The 19,910-nt window shown below is 39.1% G+C and overlaps 1 long non-coding RNA gene across 2 annotated transcripts in view; it reads right to left on the reverse strand.

Moving 5' to 3' along the window:
• Positions 1-17,142: 17,142 nt before the first annotated feature.
• Positions 17,143-19,910, reverse strand: part of LOC127460996 (uncharacterized) — a 31,029-nt gene continuing 28,261 nt past the window's right edge. For both annotated transcript variants that reach the window (XR_007899944.1, XR_007899943.1), the window contains one exon: positions 17,143-17,246. This is a non-coding gene — a long non-coding RNA (uncharacterized LOC127460996). The remainder of the gene's footprint in view (positions 17,247-19,910) is intronic.

A 19,910-nucleotide genomic window follows, 5' to 3' on the forward strand; every position in this document is an offset into this window, starting at 1 on the left:
GAACCCACAGTGAACCTTCCTTTCTATACACCACTTTAAGCATCTCTGGGAGTGATGTTACTTACTGTCCATGCAGCACAATATATACTGCAATCATCTGTCACACTAACTTCAGGCACAGGCAGTGCTTTAGTCTGCTGGCAACTAAAATATATTCACTTTGTGTTTATTTTTTGCCAAACAATATGAAAGAACATTGTCAAATTCATGCAAGCTGCTATTTTTTTCATTCAAACATTTTTTCTTTATACCTAGTGTTTAAAATAGAGATTTTTGTTGTTTTGCAAAAGCTTCAGTGTAAACAATAATCAACATAGCATAAAAATATAAAAGAAAGAAAATTGGCACTGCATTTAAAAGAGATTGAGGTGTTTATTGAATTCTGAAGAACTTGTTATTTCCCAGTTTACACAAAGGCGTCTCAATTATCACCCCCTATATATCCAAATTTTGTCATTTAATCGACCAAACACAATGAATATATATTTGTTCACTCTTCTGTTTTCAGGACTGTGAAAAAGAGGAAAGGCGAGACATGGAAAGTAGTCAAAATTAAAGGGAATAAAACAACTAGATGTTACTTCTACAAAATGCGAAACTTCTTAAAATGTAAGTAAAAGTGTAAATGCAGATTGTATATTCTCTTCAATTCACTATTCCTGACACCCTTTCTAGCACGTCATCTGGAAAAGATGCTGATATAAAGGCATTTGATGACTTTGTCACATTCTTTCATTCCTTTTATTAGTCAACTGGATAGTTTCAAGTGGTAGCAAAACTAAAACACTGAGATAAGCACAGGCAAGGAAGGCAGAAAGCAAAAATATTGATTAATTCTGCAGTATTGTGGGAGTCTGATGTACTGATTTTCTCCTCAAAACTTGAAAACTAAGAAGAAACATTGCTTTAAAATTACTAATAGTGGAATGCAGATATCTGCCCCTTTAATATGTGACAACACTTTCCATAGACAGATTGTACCAGTTTAAACTAATGGTTATGAGAAATAAAATGGCGTTTTATTTTGGCTGGGTGTTAAACAACGTATAAGTAAGCAATAACTCCTGGCCCTGATCCTAAAACACAGAATATGGAACAAAGTCGTCGTAGTGTTAGAAATTTCTGATTTTATTAGTAAAGGCCACTATTAACTCAGCCGCAAGATCAAAGCAAGCCCCTCAGATCCATGTAAGGAAATCAGCAAAGGGTGAAGGTTGAAAATTCTTGGAAGGCTGTGGTAGAGGCTGGAAAAGAAGAGTGTGGTTATTGCCAATAACTTCTGTTTGGACACTGGTTAGACTATAACGACATTCAAAAATAGGGAAGACTGCCATACCTCAGTACAATAAAGTGTAAATAAATAAAAATAAACTTAGAGAAATATATTTTCTGCTGCTTCAATCCTAACCAAGATTAAGTAAGTCTTTAAAATAAAATCTGTGAATGCAAAATACACATCTCCATCCTGAGTATTTATTTCATGTTCCATAAACTAAACTTCTATTCATAGTGCAGTAAATATGTTTTTAGGCTTTTTTTTTAAAATGTCTGTAAATTACTTGTTAAACATGATGAGTATTTGGTGTTCTACCTGTTCCTCAAGGAAAATAAGGCAGACTTCAGAGATGTAGGAGAATAAAAGGACTAAAAATCCTACTTTGTTTTCCTATCAACAAGTCAATCAGATCATATTATCAAAATATAAGTCATAAGGTATTCTGATACTCAAAAATTTCTCCAGTGTTCATATGTTGAAAGTAAATATATTCTTACAACAAATGTTTTTAAGCAAAAAATTTAAAAATTTTAATTTGCAGTTCTTGCTTCAAAAGTAACATGAAATAAAACATAAAAAATTGATAAACATTCCTTACAGTTTCTTATAAAAAGATTTGGGTTTTATTTACTTGAAGTATACCATAAACAACTTTTTTTTAAAATCTCTGTGTATAATTGACACAGTAGATTGCTGGATTCCTTCTAAAAATATGGGATAGAGAAGGAAATGGCCACTGCATCTTGAATGTGTTCCAACACTTACAATTATATGTTATACAGTGGTATACATTCCACTTTCATGCTCAACCTTAAAACTTCTGGTCTGAGACTTTTTGCTTGTTGTCTTTCGAAAGAAAAGATGATGTAAAGCACTCTTAAGCATTAAAATATGCAAAACAAATATTTATATTATGTTAATTCTTAGAACAGTGAAAAGCTTTCTGTTTTAATATTGAATATTGGGGCAAATTAAACCTTCACTGGAAAAAAAAACCAACAAAACAAACAAACAAACAAACAAAAAACTCCGAACACTAGCACAATCTTCAAGCGAAAATACCTTTCTATTTCTCTGAGTTATGAATATTTAAAAATCAGATATGGCAGGATTTTTCCTAAGCCCTTACTTAGGGCTTAGCTGTTTCAGTGGAATTAATGGTAAGATGTAAAATTCAACGCAAGCAAATTTAAAGCCAAGATTTTTAGTTTCACTCTCAGACTTGTTCAGAAGTTACAAGTAGATTTTAAAATGTTGCTGCAAAATAGTGGATTCTCATTTGGAATGAGTTGGATTCAATTCCATCAGAGTTGGTAGCATAACATCTGCCTTTCTGTCAGTTTAAACCAGCAGAAGCAGTTTAATGATTTTGTTTAATGAGACAACTGAAACTATAATAGCCATAAGTGAAAACACAAGCTCACGTATTTAGGTAGAAGCTGAAACATACAATACAAAAAGCTTTTGTAAGAAGTAGAGCAGCAATTGGTGAGATGAAGTCACTCATTATACTAGAAAGAGATGACAATCTTGTACAGAGTGTACCAAACTAGAAAGAGCAGGTGATACACTAGATGTGTGCACTGTCTTTCAGAGGGATCTAGAAGGGCTGGAAAATGGGCAATCACATTAAATTTGACAAAAGTGACACACCCCGCAGCTGAGAAGGAATAACCCTCTGCATCAGTACATGTTGATTGCCCATCAGCTGGTGTCAAGCTTGGCAGAGAGACACCCTTTGTCTTGGTGAACAATAAGTTGACCATGAGTCAGCAGTGTGCCCTTGCAGCAAAGAGGATCAAAACCATCCTGACACATCAGGAAGGCCACTGAAGGCAGATCAAAGGAGGTAGTACTAGCTCAAATGAGACTCATCTGGGTGGCATGTTCAGTGCTGAGCTGCCTTGCACAAGAGAGACATAGGTACATCTGCTGGTAAAACTAAAGGTAAAGAAGCAAAGGCATAGTCAATAGAAGCAGAGACAGGTATACTGAGAAGAGCACAGGGACGCAGTCTGGTTGTGTAACTATGGAGGAGGAAGGTGTAGTGGTTTGGACCTTGTGTTCTCCCAGAGGCTAAGAAAAAGTGGTAGACCCCAAGGGGTGGAAACCCCTGGAAGTTTTGAAGTTCTGTCCAATGGGCGCTCCTGCAAAAATGCCAACATCCCACAAGCTCACCGGAAGAGATGAGTTGTAGTTTTGGTTGTTGAGGAGAGGTGGCCATGTTGTAGAGCCACGAGGAAGGGGCTCTGAGCCCCTTGGGCCCTCTGGGGCCTCCCAACCCCTGGCTGGGGGGCTGCAGGGACCTGGAACAGCATAAAGCTGGACTAAGTGTCTGTAGTTATGCCGGGAGATGTTTTCTCCATGGGCGCAGAGCAACAACCAACACTGACCAGAGAAATAGTGGCAGAGAGCCAGAGATAAGAACCTGAACCGGAGAAACAACAAAGACATGCAGCACCAGAGAAAGGACTCCTGGAAGGAGAGCCGGGAAGAAAGAGAGCCAGCAGCCTGAGAGACAGAGTTCTGGGGGTAAGACTGTACCAGCCCCCCAAACTCCTTTGAGATCCCTCTGAGAAAAGAGGGACATGGACTCCTATTTAGGAGAAGAGTTTTAGACATGCAGCACTGGAGAGAGAGAGGAGTTGAGAAGCTCAGAGTGTCCCATAGCTGGACGGCCAGATGGAATGCGGGGGGAGTTGACCTTGGCTCCCCCCCTTGCACTGCTGCCACGGTGGCAGCCTGAAGGTAGGGCACAGAGGCCCTGCAAGGAGCTGAGTCTCCTGGAGATACCAGACTGTCACGAAGACCCCCCTGTGTCTTCGTGATATGACGTGGTGATACGACCTTGTCTGGGGTTACGAAGCCCATGGAAGACCCCTCGGTTGGAGGCGATGGGGCCGAGAGAGGTTTGGATACCTCCCTCGTGGATGCTGGCAGAAAGCCAGCTATCAGCTGCTGCATGTGGAGAAGACAGACAGACTGCTGCCTCAGAAGATGCTGCTGCTTAAGGACTGGAAGGGATCTGTCCTTCTTTCCCTCCTGGACTTTTATTTGGAGGGGAGAAGAGATCTGATCCACTGTAAATACATATGTCATGGTAGAGATAGTTGTGATCATGTGTATAATGTGATATGGTATTTATTTGTACAGTCATTGTAATATATTCCCTTTCCCCCACTTTGAGTCTGGTGTGTTTTGTCTGGAAAAACCCATCTCACATTAGGTTGAGATGTGGGAGGGGGGATGGAGCTAGGGAATTGGATTTTGGGGCTATCTCAAACCATGACAGAAGGCCAAGGCAAAGGTGGAGCTGAACGTGGCAAGGGATGCAAAGCATAACAGCAATGGCTTCTATAGGTGTGTCAGACAGAAAAGGAAGGTTAAAGAAAGCAGACATCTCTTAAGACCAAGAAAGGTAGCAACGGACAAGGGGAAGGCTGCAGTACCTAAAAAACTTTTTGCTTCATTCTTGCCATAGCAGTAACCTCTCTTCCTACACCTCCCCAGGAGATGGACCTCAGGATGGGGGCTGGTGGGGCACTCTCCAAGATATTCAAAAAGTCATAGCAGTCAGGGGACATCCGTAGTTATTGGGGAAAAAAAAAGGAAAAAAATTACCCATCTTTATAAATGATGGAAAGGAGAACGATGGGAACTACAGACCTGCCAGTCTCCTCTCTGTGTCTGGCAAGAGCATGCAACAGATCCTCACAGAAGCTATGCTAAAGCACATAGAGGACCAGGAGGTGATTTAAGAGCTATGGTTGTCATTTATCTGGACTTCTGTTAAGCCTTTGACATGGTACCCCACACCATACAGCTCTTTAAATTCAAGAGAGATGGATTCAATGGCTGGACAGTTCAGAGGATAAGGAATTGGTTGGACAGTCACATCTAGAGGTTAGTGGTCAATGGCTTAGAGTTCCAGATGGGCATCAGTGACAAGGAGTGTCCCTTTGGGGTCTGTATTGAGACCAGAACTGTTGCATGTCTTTTGACACACCTGAAGAACAGGTGCCATCCTGGGGAGGTCAGCAAGCTTAAGAAGTGGGTCCACGGCAAGGTCATAAGGGTCAACTGAGTTTCAAGTCCTGCAGCGGGGTTGGGGCAATTGCAAGTATAAATTCATATAAGCAGCTGCGCAAAGAAAGATTTGAGAGTGCTGGTGGATGAGAGGCTGGACATAAGCCAGTAATTGTGTCCTGGTGTCCACCAGCGCGTCGAGGGAGGTGATTTTCCCACTCTCCTGCACTATCACAAGATGCCACCTGGAGTGCTGTGTCTGGCACCTCCAATACAAGAAGGACATGGACCTGTTGGAGCAAGTCAAAAGTAGGACCACAAAGACAATCTGAGGGCTGGAGAATCTCCTGTATGATGACAGGCTAAATGAACTCTGGTTGTTCAACCTGGAGAAGAGACAGCTCCAAAATGACTTTACAGCAGCCTCCCAAAACCTGAAGGAGGCCTATAAGAAAGCTACAGAGGGACTTACAACAAGGTCCTGTTGTGATAGGATAAGGGGCAATGGCTTCTGACTGTAGGAGATTTGATTTAAATTTAGTATAAAAAAGAAGCATTTGACAATGAGGGTGGTAAAGCACTGGCACAGGTTGCCCAGAGAGGTGTTACATGCCCCATCCCTAGTGTTGTTTAAAACCAGCGGGAATTCAAACTTAAAGCAGTCACTTCACTTCTTCCCACCCCCTCCGGTGAGAAAGGGTCAAAAGGCAGAGACTATGGGTTGAAATTATGCATTACAGGAAAAAACAGTAACAAACAGTAACAGCAGCAATACTAATAACAAAAGTATACAAAAGACAGGGTGAGTTATATATCAAAAGGTACTTGCCACCCCAACCTAGTTTCGTGTGTCTGTCAAGACACAGGAGATGATGGCAGGCGTTGCCACATCCCACTGGTCACACGACCCTTTCCTGAGACAAAGAAGAAAATGGTGGAAGCTACTGCAGTCTGGCAGTGGTATGCAGTGTCCCAAGACAAAGGAGAAAATGGCAGATGTTACTGCAGCCGGTATCTTTTTCTCCACAGCCTGAGACAGCGAAAAACAATGACAAGTTGGACGGTGCTGTGCCGCACCGACCACTCCGCTCTGCCTGCAACAACCGCTCTGTTCCCCATCCACACTGTCCTGACTGCATGCAGACCACATCAACCAACTGCTCCACTTCATGCCTGCATTGTCCCTCATCAGCTCTGCTTTCCCTTTTGCTTTCCTGGAATAAAAAAAGGAACAAAAATGACACTGCTTCTGCTGTGCATTTGTCTTTTCTTCTCCAAAAAGCCACACACCCAGCAATGATGTGGGTGGTATACAACAGGAACCCAGATGTGCCCACATGGCTCTAGGCTCTACCCCCTCTCAGCAACTGTGAGAAAGCTAGAACACCTACAAATGTTCAAGGTCAGTTTGCTTGGAGCTTTGAGCAACCTAATCTGTTTGAAGATGTCCCTGCTCATTGGTGGAGGGTTGGACTAAACGACCTTTAAAAGGTCCCTTCTACCTCAAACTATTCTATGATTCTTTACTGGAGAGAGTCCCCTGGGGAACCATGGAGATGATAAAGTGACTGGAGTATCTCTCACAGCAGGAGAGACTGAGAGAGCTGTGAGTGTACATCCTGGAGAAAAAAAGGCTCATGAGGATGTTCTTCAGGTATATATGTTCTTAGGGGACTGAATTAAGAAGAAGGAACCAAATTTCTCAGTGGTGTTCAGAGACAAGAGGCAGGTGACACAAACTGAGATATGTGAAAATAATTCTGAACAGAAGAAAAGGGGATTTTATTGTGAGGGTTATCAAACAATTTAATGTGTTTCCTCAAGAGGCTGTGGTATCTCTGTCCTTGGAGACGCTGAAATCTGCCTGGACGTGTCTAGAAAACATGAAGAAGTGCTGGTCAGTATCAGTGACTCTGTGATTCTGTGGTAGGTCGACCAGGAAAACCACCACCAAAAAAGTAACCAGTACCAGAGTGAGTGAAGAATTACAAGGCACAGAATCATGGCTTCAAGAATCTGACTAAAATTACTTATAAACTTCTTCTTTTATAAGATATAGTTGGAGTCACTAGTGAAGTGAATGATACCTGTTACTTGGTATTTCGTGTGTTGGTGAACCAGGAAGTCTTAATTCAAACTTAATTGTTACCCACTTTACTTAGAGACATAGGTATTCCACCTTATTTTTTTATTAGAAAGGAAAATTTCACAAACCTGAATTCCTCAGATCAAGGGGTGATAAGAATATTTAGTTTGTGTCAGAAAATGTCAAAAATTTAAACAAAATGGAGATTTTGGACAGATTAAAACATGTTTGATCTACCTTCATTTACCTAGCTGACATTCAGACTATTGTAGCCATATTTGCAGTGCTAGAGCTATAATAACCTTTCTTAGAAACGTGTAAAATTATACCTTTACATTTCTCTCTGTGTATTTCAATATTCTCATGTTTTGCTTTTTTGTTTCTTGAATTGTATAGGCACCTGAGATGCAGAAGAGAAGGGGAAGAAAGCAAAATGGAGTACATTACAGATGAGCAGATGGCCTGTAAGCATTTGTTATAAAAGCATAGAATTCTACACTGTACTGTTAGGCTGGGTGAAGTGTTTTCATTAGAATTATGGAGAATTTAAAATCTGCATTTAAGATAACCTATAGTTGTAATTTCTCTATACAATGTTTACCAGAAGCTTACTTTTACCTAATTTCTGAGAAACATTTGGCAATCATAGTATTGTAACAGAGTGCTGCTTTGTTTACCTTTAGCAAATACTATACTGACATGTAGTTTCAATAGCTCGACAATAAGCAGTAATTTGTTGCACATATTATGATGACATCTATCAGCTAACATTTATTTCTGAACAAAACAGTATGGAAATGACCTTCCCAATTCATAATACTTTATCAATTTTTAAAATATAGGTCAGAGCTTCATTTACACTAGCTGATAATTCAGTCAGTTCACATTATAAGTGAGGAACCTATTTCTATCCCACATTCAGTACATCACTTTGGAAAGAAATATCTCAGCACAACAGCATAATCTCTTGACTTGTTACGGAATTTCTTTTTTCTTGAACTTTCTTTTATGAAAGCTTTTTAACTTCACACCTTACATACTGAAGACTAACTTGGGAGACTTTGGATGGCATTTAAAACCGTACAAAATTTATGAAAATTTTTTTCAGACCACTGGTCACTGATGCCATTTTTGGGAGCTTTTTTTTTTTTATGGTTCTTTTTTGTTTTGGTTTGGTTTGATTTTAGTTTTCATGACATGAAATATTAGCTACAGTTGATGAAGGCAGAGATTCTAAATATATTTAAAATGCAGACATGCAGAAAATATTTTAAAATTTTATTTTGCTTTTTGGGCAGAAGTATTATGAAAAAATACTGTTCAAGTTCTGATGAGAAAAGGCATTCTTGATAGGTTCCTTTTTCCTCTGTCTTCTAATTTTTTTCACCTCCCTTAGGGAGGCAAAACTATTGGTTTTCTATAAATGTGGGTAAAAAATATCCAGTGGCTCTAAACTGCTAGGATTTTTCCCTTTATAGATATGGTATATTAAGTCCATGAAATGCTTTTCCTATGAGCAATCCAAATTTTTAAATTCCTATATAAATCCACAGACAGTGATACAGCCTTCAGTATAAATTATAATGAATATGGACTCCCTTTTGTGATGCAAAATAATCACCATCACAGGACTGCTAAATGAAGATGTCAGCAGCTTCAAATCACAAGAGGTTTGTCCTTTCGTGTAAAGTAAGAACAATGCTATGCTGACGCTTTGAAAGAAATTCTGCATAAGGAAAGGGAAATGCTTTAAAATGTTACTAAGCTGTTGTGCAAAACCACCAGGGAAAACAGACTTCTGCCACAAATAATTTTCAGCAGATATCTCTCACAGCTTTTCTTCTGTCTCACAGGCTGTTGATCAGTAAGGAGAGAAGACACCAGAACACAAGGTGATTTAGGTTTGTGTTTGACACCACGTATCTTTTATTCAACCAAATAAGTAATGAAATACCCTAAAGAAAACTTTTCAATATCACATTTCAATATAGGGACACAACAGTGATGCCATTGTTGTTTTCATTTCATTAAGCTACTTTCAGAGAGAGAGAGAAAGAGAGTGAGAGAGAGAGGGAGCAAACATCCCAGTGTTTTAACTTCCAGCAGCAAAATACAACTGCCAATGTTTTCCCTGCAACAGAAGTAAAAGTTCCACTTATTATGTATATATCAAAAACTTGCAGAGTGAGTTAAACCACTAATTATTTTGTCAGTGTTTCTTCTAATGTATCTTACATTTGATTAATTAGAGCATACAGAGCTTGATACTGCCAAACACTTACCCCCAAACTTACTTCAAGGAAGCAAGAAAACATAGTGAAGAGTTATTGTAACATATGAACAAGTTGCACACAGTGGGACAGACCGGGGTTTCACTCCCCTCCCATACGTGTGAATCCTCATGTCTTTCATTCTTCTTGCCTGCCTAATATCCTTCAATCCTTTAAGGCCTTATGTTCCCACCAAATACCAACATTTTCAAGTTCATGATACTTCAAAAAGCTCCTTGACATGATTTGATTTGATTAATGGCTGACAGTGTGCTGAAAGTATGTTGCAAAGGGGCACCCAAAGGTAATCACAAGAATCAAGATTCTATGTGATCCTATTTCAGTTAAGCAGTCAATGCAGAAATCAATGAGTGGAGTTTTTAATTATAACTTGGGGAATTCATTTTATGTTGTACAATTCTTTTGACTTCTTAGTCTAGATAGGATTTTTCAGACCAACTGCGTTGCAAAGTGGACATAATTGTCTCTAGATGGAAAGTTTATCTGTGGTTTTATTGTTTTTTAAATTAGATTTTAATTTTGGTAATAAGAAAATAAGCTTATAATGCTACTTAATAACTCATAAAGATTGTGAGATACCGAAAATTTTTAACTTGCAGCGTGGTACACAGTTTTGTCTGCCTCATTCTTGTCAGGAAACTAGATATTGAAATATAAATGCATTTTACTCTATTTCAAGATGAGTAATCTTACTATTTCATTATGAATTCACATGATTAGAAAACATCCTAGGTACTTAGGGTGTCATTGACCTTGCAACATTCAGGCAGGAATGCCTGAGAAAGTATGTCATGGAATAAACCCCATAACATTTAAAATATGAACAAAACTAGACAAACTGTATCTCCAAAAGGAGTTTTTCCTGTATTTCTGAACCCTATATTATAAGTGGTTTTAGTCCCAGATGGATGTATGCACAGTAGAGGTAGCTTTTGAAAGAGAATTAAGAGAAATTTATTATTTGGAAAAAAATAAAAATATTTTGTGGTTGTCAGATTTAGATGCAATTCCTGACAGTGCGACATGTTGCAAACAAGTTATAAAATAAGCACACTGGATATAACCCTTCTATAATAGAGAATTATGTACGTATATACTTTGGAAATTATTTCTGGTGGTCATCTGGTCCCATGCTCAAAGAAAGTACAACTAGATCAAGTTATTTAGAGCTTTTTCCCATTGATTTCTGTATGCTATCAAGGGTGGAGGTTGCACAGACTTTCTGGCTAACCTGTTTAAATCTCTGACTACCTATAATGTGCAAAAAATTCTTTTGTTTCCTAGGTGAAACCTCCCTTTTGTATGTCCTCTCTTATTGTTTCAGTGTACATCTCCGTCTTCACAGACTCACAGAATGGTTTGGGTTGGAAAGGACCTCAAAATTCTCTAGTTCCAATCCCCTTGCCTCTAACCTTTCACTTGAGCAGGTTGCCCAGAGCCCCATCCAACCTGACCTTGAACACTTCCAGGGGTGGGGAGTCCACAAGTTCTCTGGGCAGCCTGTTCCAGTGCCTAACCACCCTCACAGTGAAGAATTTCTTCCTAATATTAATCTAAACCTACTCTCAATTTAAAGCCATTGCCCCTTGTGCTGTCATTATATGTCCTTGTAAAAAATTTTACTACATGTTCCTTGTAGGCTTCCTTCAAATACTGGAAAGCCACAGTTAGGTCACCCCAGGATGAACAATCCCAACTGTCTCAGCCTTTCCCTGTAGTAGAGGTGCTCCCTCTAAATAAACTTTCTGGCCCTTGTCTGGGCTTGTTCAAAAAGGTTGATACCCCTCCTGTGCTGGACTCAGTACCCCAGGTGGGATCTTCTCAGAGAGGAGTACAGTGGCAGAATCACCTCCCTTGACCCGCTGACCACACTGCTTTTGGTGCAGCTGAGGATGTGGTTGGCTTTCTGGGCTGTGAATGCACATTGCTGGCTCATTCCAGCCTCTCATCCATGAGCACCCTCGTGTTCTTCTCATGAGGACTGTTCTCATTCTGCTCGTCTCCCAGTCTTTATTGACACTGTGGGTTGTCCCAGCCCAGGTGCAGGACATTGCACTTGGCTCTGTTAAACCTCATTAGATTCTCATGGATCCACTTCTTCAGCTTGCGCAGGTCCCTCTGCATGGCATCCTGTAGCTGAGATGTGTCAACCGCACCACTCAGCTTGGTCTCATCTGCAAACTTGCTGAGGATGCACTCGATCCCTTTGTCTATCTCACTAACAAAGATGCTGAAGATCACTGGTCCCAGTATGGATCCCTGAGGGACACCATCTATTGCTGAAGTGCATCTGGAACTCTAAGCCATTGACCACTAACCTCTAGATGTGACTGTCCAACCGATTCCTTATCCACTGAACTGTCCAGCCATTGAATCCATCTCTCTTGAATTTAAAGAGCTGTATGGTGTGGGGTACCATGTCAAAGGCTTAACAGAAGTCCAGATAAATGACATCCATTGCTCTTAAATCACCTCTATGTACTTTATCATAACTTCTGTGAGGATTTGTTGCATGTTCTTGCCAGACACACAGGGGAGACTGGCAGGTCTGTAGTTCCCAGGGTCCTCCTTTCTACACTTTTCAAAGATGGATACAATGTTTCCCCTCTTCCAGTCACCCGGAATTTCCCTCAACTGTCATGACCTTTCAAATAACATGAAGAGTGACTTGACAATTACGTTGGTCAATTCCCTCAGATTCTAGAATGTACCTCATTGAGCCCTTTAGAATATTCAGGTTCTTCAGTGGTCATGAATCTGACTTACCTACAGTTCATCCACCTGATAAGTGTGGTATGAGAAGTTATTTTCTCTGTACTCTCATATCAGATACCTGAAGATAGCAATCATGCTCCCTCTCACCCTGTCTTTTCCTAAAGGCTTAACACACACAAATCCTGCAGTATCTCCTTGAATGTCCAATGCTCCAGCCCTGATTGCTTCAGTGGCCTCTGTAGGACACACACTAGTATGTCAGTGTCTGTGTCATGCAGAGGAGTCTGAGCTCAGCACAGCACTCAGGAGTGTCTCACAGGGTACAGATCCCTGACGAGACCTGCTGACTGCATCCCTGTTTGTGCGACCCCAGACAGGAGGCTATATTGCTGCACGAGGACACTACCAACCTGGTAGTGTCCTCAGAGACAGTTCTGCAGAGCTGCTCCCAGCCAGTTGCCCCCAGCCTTTTCCGCTGCAGGGTTTTGCCCATCCCAGGGGCTGGAATTTGTTTGCTTTTGCTTAAATGATTTTTGTGGAGTTATTTCTGCTTGCTTCTCCAGCCTCTCTGCTGCCCTCTGCACATTAGTCCTATTCTCCAGTGTATTGACCACTTATCCAGACGGGTATCACCCACAGTTTTGCTGAGGGTGCAGCTCATCCAATCATTTAGGTTGTAATTAAGAAAATGAAACAGGTAATTAAATACTAATGAAATAATACTGATCCCAGGTCAGCTCTGTGACAGAGACCTATTGTGACTGGCCTCCAGCTGGACTGTGCCACTGTTCATAGACCTTTGATCCTCACAGTTTTGCCAAATCTCAACCCACATTACACTCTATCTACTCTAATGATATCTCAGCACTTTACTTAAAAGTTACTATGTGATACTACATTGAATATATTAAATACACTAGGATGCTCCATTTGTTAAGTTTCTAATTTTTTGACAGCTTAAAATAATTTAATCTGAAACAAAAAATAATTGGGATATAGGTAGAATCTCATGAAATATGGGCAAAAATACAAACTGCTAAACATCTCATTATATAATGAGTCCCACGAAGGACTTTCAATATCAATGGCAGAGGAACTATAGAAATTTATGGTTTGTTCTGTGGTTTATTTCTTTTCTAATCCTTCATATACTGGGAAGGGTATTTCTGTTTCTCTGAATTCATCATAGTTGTGCCTCATGATTGACTTAACTATTTCAGAAAGATATTTTCTGAGAGATGGGCACCAAAACCGTGAACTTTATATTAAAATAGCATTAAATGCTGACAATGACTAAGGGTGTTTCCCTTTGTGACTTTAACCTTCCATTGGCCTTTCTGTCTGTAAGAGTTAAACTAAAACTTCCTTCATCACTGAGTAATGAGAAAGTAGATGCAAAGACTTGTATGAATATGTAGATATTAATACAAAATTTATTAATTTAAAAACTCAATTGGCAAAATAAGGTTTCTCTTAGAAATTGTGATTATCTTTGTATTCTTCAGCAGAAGTATTGTTGTTCACAGATTATGTTTAGATATAGCATAACTCCATACAAATTTTTTAGAAGATATTATTCTGAAAAATATCTAAACAATTGAATTCATTGAAACAGCCTTGTGAGGGCAGCAACCAAACTGCTGCCTGACCCTTGGAATAATACCATCTTCCATGAAAATAACCTGTAAAATAAAGGGACACAAAGCACAAGAAAGTTTTACGGCAAATTTAACTGTAAAATAATTGTTTTCTACATAGATAGAATTATTCAATAATCTGTTATTGAATTTCAAAGTAAATCTAACATGTTACCCAAGGTAGTTCTGAATGACAGAACCAAAATGCACTGTAAGTGGACAATGATAAGGCAATCTAACACTAAACCAATGTTCCTAGAAGATGTGAAAATAATTACGTGTTCTGCCTGAGCTACTAAGTGGAGAAACATTCTGTCTCAGGCTTCTCTAAAGCATGTCAATTTCCAGTTTCCATGTTTTCCATTTTCAGTGCACAACCTGTTTAAGAATGTAGTTACTTGAAAACAACGTCTGCTAACAAGAGATCCTGAAAATGTGGTCCAAAGCAGATCCAGATTCTCCTGTGGAAAAAATTATTGGTACAAAACACCATTCATTCCCTCAGAAGTCAGAAGGAACTAAAAAAGAAAATATCTTAATGAGTCTACATCTTTCTAACTGTATGCTTTGCATAGGCAATGTACCATTTGCATAGACATTTGCTCTGAGCTACGCAAATTTTTATGCTTAATATGATCCATACACTTCTGTCATGGAAATTAAGCCTCCCTTTCTATGAGAGACTACTTCATCCATTCTGTACAGATCAGGTTTTTTTATAAAGGAATGGATTTTAATGCCTCAAAAGAGAGTACTGTATCTAATTTGTAGAACACCTGAAAGTTACATTTGACAGAGTTTAAGTTTAAGATACAGAGAGATCAGTTGTTACAGTTGTGGGAGAATAGTTCTTAAAAATTTTTGTCTATTACAAATCAAGATGGTCAGTTACCAAACATGTCCTTCTGTCTGTTTTTAGTGAAGCCAAAGTTTTCCTATATGTCTAGCCCAAAAGGACATGTTATATTGCATAGGGTCGGGGCAAGTAGTTTTCTACCTTCAGTTTAAGCGTTACTAAAATTTTTTATTTCACACTATTTGTATCCTTTGCTCCTAAAAATTACTCTTTTTTTCATTCCTTTCTCGTTTATTAGAGTTGTAACAAAATGCATGGTAAATTAACAATATTCCTCATACATACAGTGGTAGCTTTTTAACTCGCTAGTTACCCATACCTAATTTCTTTTATTGACATTTCATTGGAAATTGTCACAGTTACAGCATGACTGTATACATTAAAAAGATGAGTGATGTTACTGCATTCTGTCTCTGAATCACACAACAGAAACTGACTTTATGCTGAATAGTACAAGATACTCAGTCTATCTTGATCCAGAGCAGGTCTCTGAAGAGGCTAGACAGAAGAGACTAGTTCGATGGCTAGTGTGTGGGTCCATGCCAGAATGATTGCACGTCCTCATTTTCCTTCTGTTTTAAAATTTTGTTAAAGTAAAAAAGTAAAAGTCAACTTCTGTTCTTGAACACGTTAAATGCTTTTCTTCTATAATTAATCTTACTTCTGAGTAATAATTAATCTGAGAAATAGTCTTGCAGTACAGTTAGTTTATTGTGGTGTGTAAACAACTGTGTGTGTGGCCAGTCTTCGCGAGCGAAGATTTGGGAAAGGTCTTTACCCTTCGAGCCTGCGCAGTGGATTTTTTAGGTGAGACACAGTGTGCGCTGAACTGAGCCCACCCTTTAATCCTGAGGTTCATCTGCCGGGGCCGAGTGAAGCTCGGACGGTGGCAGCGAGGTCCTCAGGACGTAGGTTTGTTTAGAGTGACCTTCTCTTAGATGGATGGCCTTACAGGGCTGACGAGCTCCATCTGCCCAGAGGACTTTTTCCCTGACCGGGAATAGAACCTGGGCCACGGCGGTGAGAGCGCCGCATCCTAACTATGACATGTAGAAAGGAAGAACCTGGATCAGAGTAAATATTCCTCACCTCTTTCATCAGACCAAATGTAAAATGAGCACATTTAACCCCATCTCCAGTAAACAGGCAATAACTTGTTTCAACAAGCAGTGTTCCTCCTGTCTCTTCATTGTTGTTCTGCTTCAATACTTAAAGAGCAAAATTTCCATTATTTATACTATCTTCCTGGATTCAACCTTATTTACATGTGTCATGGTTTAACCCTAGGCAGCAGGCAAGCCACATGCAGCCTCTCACTCTTCCACCAAGATGGGAAAGAGAACTGGAAGGGTAAAAGCCAGAGAATTCATGGTTTCAGATAGACAGTTTAATAGCCAAAGCAAAAGCCATGCGCACAGGCAAAGCAAAACAAGGAATTAATTCACTGCTTCCCATGAGCAGTTACGTGTTCAGCCATCTCCACAAGAGTAGGGTCCCATCACATTTCACAATTACTTGGGAAGACAAACATCATCACTCCAATCATGCCCCCCTTTCTCCTTTTTCCTCCCACTTTATGATTGAGCATCATGTCATATGGCATGGAATATCCTTTTGGTCACTTGTCCTGATTATGTCTCCTCACAATTTCTCAGGCAAACCATCTCGCCTCACAGTACAAGAAACAGAAAAGGCCTTGATTCTGTGTAAGCACTGCTAAAAGATGACAAAAACATCTATTGTCATTACTGTGTTCAGCACAAATAGAAAACATACACCCATACGAGCCACTGTAAAGAAAATTAACTACCCCAGCCCAAACTAACACAACATGGGAGGATAAAAATGAGGTAATTGTGACTATAAAGTCACAATTGTATTATTTGGGTGACCAGTTCATGTATTTCTCTCAATGTATATTTGCAGAGTTTGAAGCGTGACTTTTAAAGCTGTGCAATTGCTTACAGAAGTCTGTATCGCATTCTCTCCCCCCACACCCATTTATTTCCACTATCCCTAACTCATTGTTTGTCTTTAATTAACACTGGTGTCAAAACCCAAGATGCTCCTGGCAACCTATCTGTTAAGAAAGGAAAAGAGACAGAAGATCTCTTAATAGTGAAAAACTCTTTTGGCCAGCAGTATATAGTCTGCACAATACAGCATTAGACCCCTGGACTTCATGGAGAAATTGAATAGAATAGCTATTGTTTAAAGCTGTTTTTTATTATCTTACATTGCAAGGTTATTTCTGTAAATTGATTAAATATATTGAAGGTTTTCATGAATAACCAGAACTTTTTTCTTCTTTTTTTGGTCTCTAAATGCAGCAGTAATTTTCTTCATGAAACAGTGGCAGCTGAAAAATACAGAAATGCAAATTAGTACAGAATTATATAGGTTTATGAAGGACCTTCACTTTTTGATACTATTATTTGTCTTATGATGATTCTCAGTTTGAGAATGATAGGTCCATTCACTGCTTTTAGCCATTTTACACTTTCTATTTTGTTCTGAATTTACAGTTTGCCTTCCTATGTAGCTTTTTGACTTCCATTAGTATTTTCTTTAATTTGGATGTCCAATATGAATTCTTGTTGGCCTCATGGTACTTTTCTCTGCACTATTCCACCTGGCCTAGAATTTGCCTTCTGAGTTGCAAGTGGAATAGCTTTTTCTCACTCAGTCTGTTGACTGCTCATCAACCCTATAGCCTTGTGGGAAGTAATGACACTTTTAAAGTAAGCTTCACTGTATGATGTCTATATATTAGAGAAAAAAGACACAATAAATATAGACATAACACTCTCCACTTGCTGGGTATATCATATGGTTGGTATACAGTTTTCAAACTGAAAGCTTCCCTGCTGCCCTTGTGTGTGCACTACTTCAGAGCCATGCTATCTATTTTTTCATGAAGTTTGGCATGCCATAGAACACAGTCTTGCTCGTTTGCAAGTCCTAATTACTTCTATCATTTCTCAGAGACTGCAAGATACTGCACTTATTGTTCAATGACAGTAATAATGTACATGCGCTATATTAAAAATATTTTCTTAAATTTATAGCCATATAGTACAACATATTTACTTCATGGGAAGGCTTATTTCTGTCAGCTAGTGCAGTAATTAGGTCCACTGGCCACAAGTAAGCAGTTTATTTTCATATATCCACTAAACAAGTATAATAATAATTGCATGTACTATGCAATTTAGGAAGCCTCTTTTATTTCCCTTGTGTACATTTCAATGTTATATTTGTTTGAAATGGTTTACTGTGCATTAGTTAAGGGCAAGTAGGCAGTAAAAATTCTTCAGTTATTTAGAAAAGAAATTATTCTTCTGTCAGCTATACATTTGTTTCAGAAGTTTCACAGTACAAAATTTTACTAATTGACACAGAGGAAACAGAGCTTGGCTCTGAGATGTTGACAGTCACTCACCTAGTGGTACCAAATGATTTTTGTTTCCTTTGTTTTGTCCACGTCAGTGTGGAAATAACCAATAATATTAACCAATCCTTGTTGCAGTTAGAGGGGTTTCTGGGGGATCACTGCCGGCTGCTCTGTGAAGGTTTTCAGGGCTGGAATCACCCCCCCGCTGCCCGTCCCTCGTGGCAGGGACTGGCGGCAGAGGTACTTAAGCCAAGAGACAGAGACCATGTAGCACGCAGGGAATCCAGCAGCAAAGAAGAAGAGCCTTTATTCAAATTTCCCGCAGCTTATAAGGGTTACTGGGCCAAAGAGGGGATTGGTCATTTGGCTAACCAATGTAAGGAGACAATATAATAACTGTGGCAACACAGACCACAATGGTAGACAAGTGAGTTAACAACTTCCAAACCCCGGCAAATCCTGACACTTTAATCACAATTAAAATGTATTTTAGTAACCAACCACCAAACCCCCTCTGTGTCTATTCACTAAAATAGCAGAATGCATGAGTAAACAAAAACAAACAAAAAACTACAAAACATGCATACAAAAAACCATCAAACCAAAAACCACCCAATCTTCCACATAGTTAGGGATTTTACAGGTAAAAGACATGGATCTTTATGAGACTGTGCAATACTGAATTCAAAAACCTGACCAGACAGTGCTCCTGAGTAGAGAGTTTTGCAAATGTTACTATTTAGGAACGCAATAGAGTACTAGAACAGGCACTTCTGCTAGTTATACAAGAATTCTTAAATACCTCATCAGGATTACAAAGAAACTTTCAGAGAATATGCATAGCTTGTACATGGGGCCTAAAATGATGAGCGTGCTGAAAATTGGGGTCCTGATATTAGTCTATTAAAAGGTCATATATCATAAAATATCTGTATTCATGATCACTTGTTCATGAGGAAAAGACTGTACTGTCATCTAAGCAATAAATAGCCAGGTACAAATAGAGACATGAAGTTGGTTAAAAAAATACAAATCTGTAAGGCTGATGATAACCTCAGCAGCAGTTTACACAACAGAAAATGATTAAGGCTTCTCAACTGTTTTTACCTGGGAGAATGGACTGGTCTAAATCAAGATATGTGACAGTCCTTCAAGATTAAGTAAATAGTCTCATTTCATAAGTGGATTTAACAGTATTACTATACACTTGAGGGTTGTGACATTTAACGTTTTATTTTGCTGTTCACTGTCTGATTTTTCCACTATTGTAGCTGGGTTTCACCTTTTGCAAGTAATAGCATACAATGCAACTGATTACTGACAAAGCTAATAAATTAAAAAGAAACATATACCTATGGGTAATTAAATTAGACTTGACAAAAGTTGTAGAGATTAATGCATGCAATCAAACTATGTGCCTTAATCACTTCCACTGTCAGCTGTAATTTATGGCAGAGTCTCTTTACAATAATTCACTTTATCTAAAATTTAGAGGCATGTATATGCAGAAACAAAGGATACTGCAATTTTCTTTGGTGTCTAGTGCATTTTGACAGATTCAACAACAAACAAATAACAACAACAACACCACTTAGGACTGTCTTATTTACCACTACCAAGCAACATTGG

The sequence above is a fragment of the Manacus candei genome, unplaced genomic scaffold (assembly GCF_025592945.1).
Source record: "Manacus candei isolate 608988 ecotype Guabito, Panama unplaced genomic scaffold, ASM2559294v1 h1tg000093l, whole genome shotgun sequence".
NCBI classification, from domain to species: Eukaryota; Metazoa; Chordata; class Aves; order Passeriformes; family Pipridae; genus Manacus; species Manacus candei.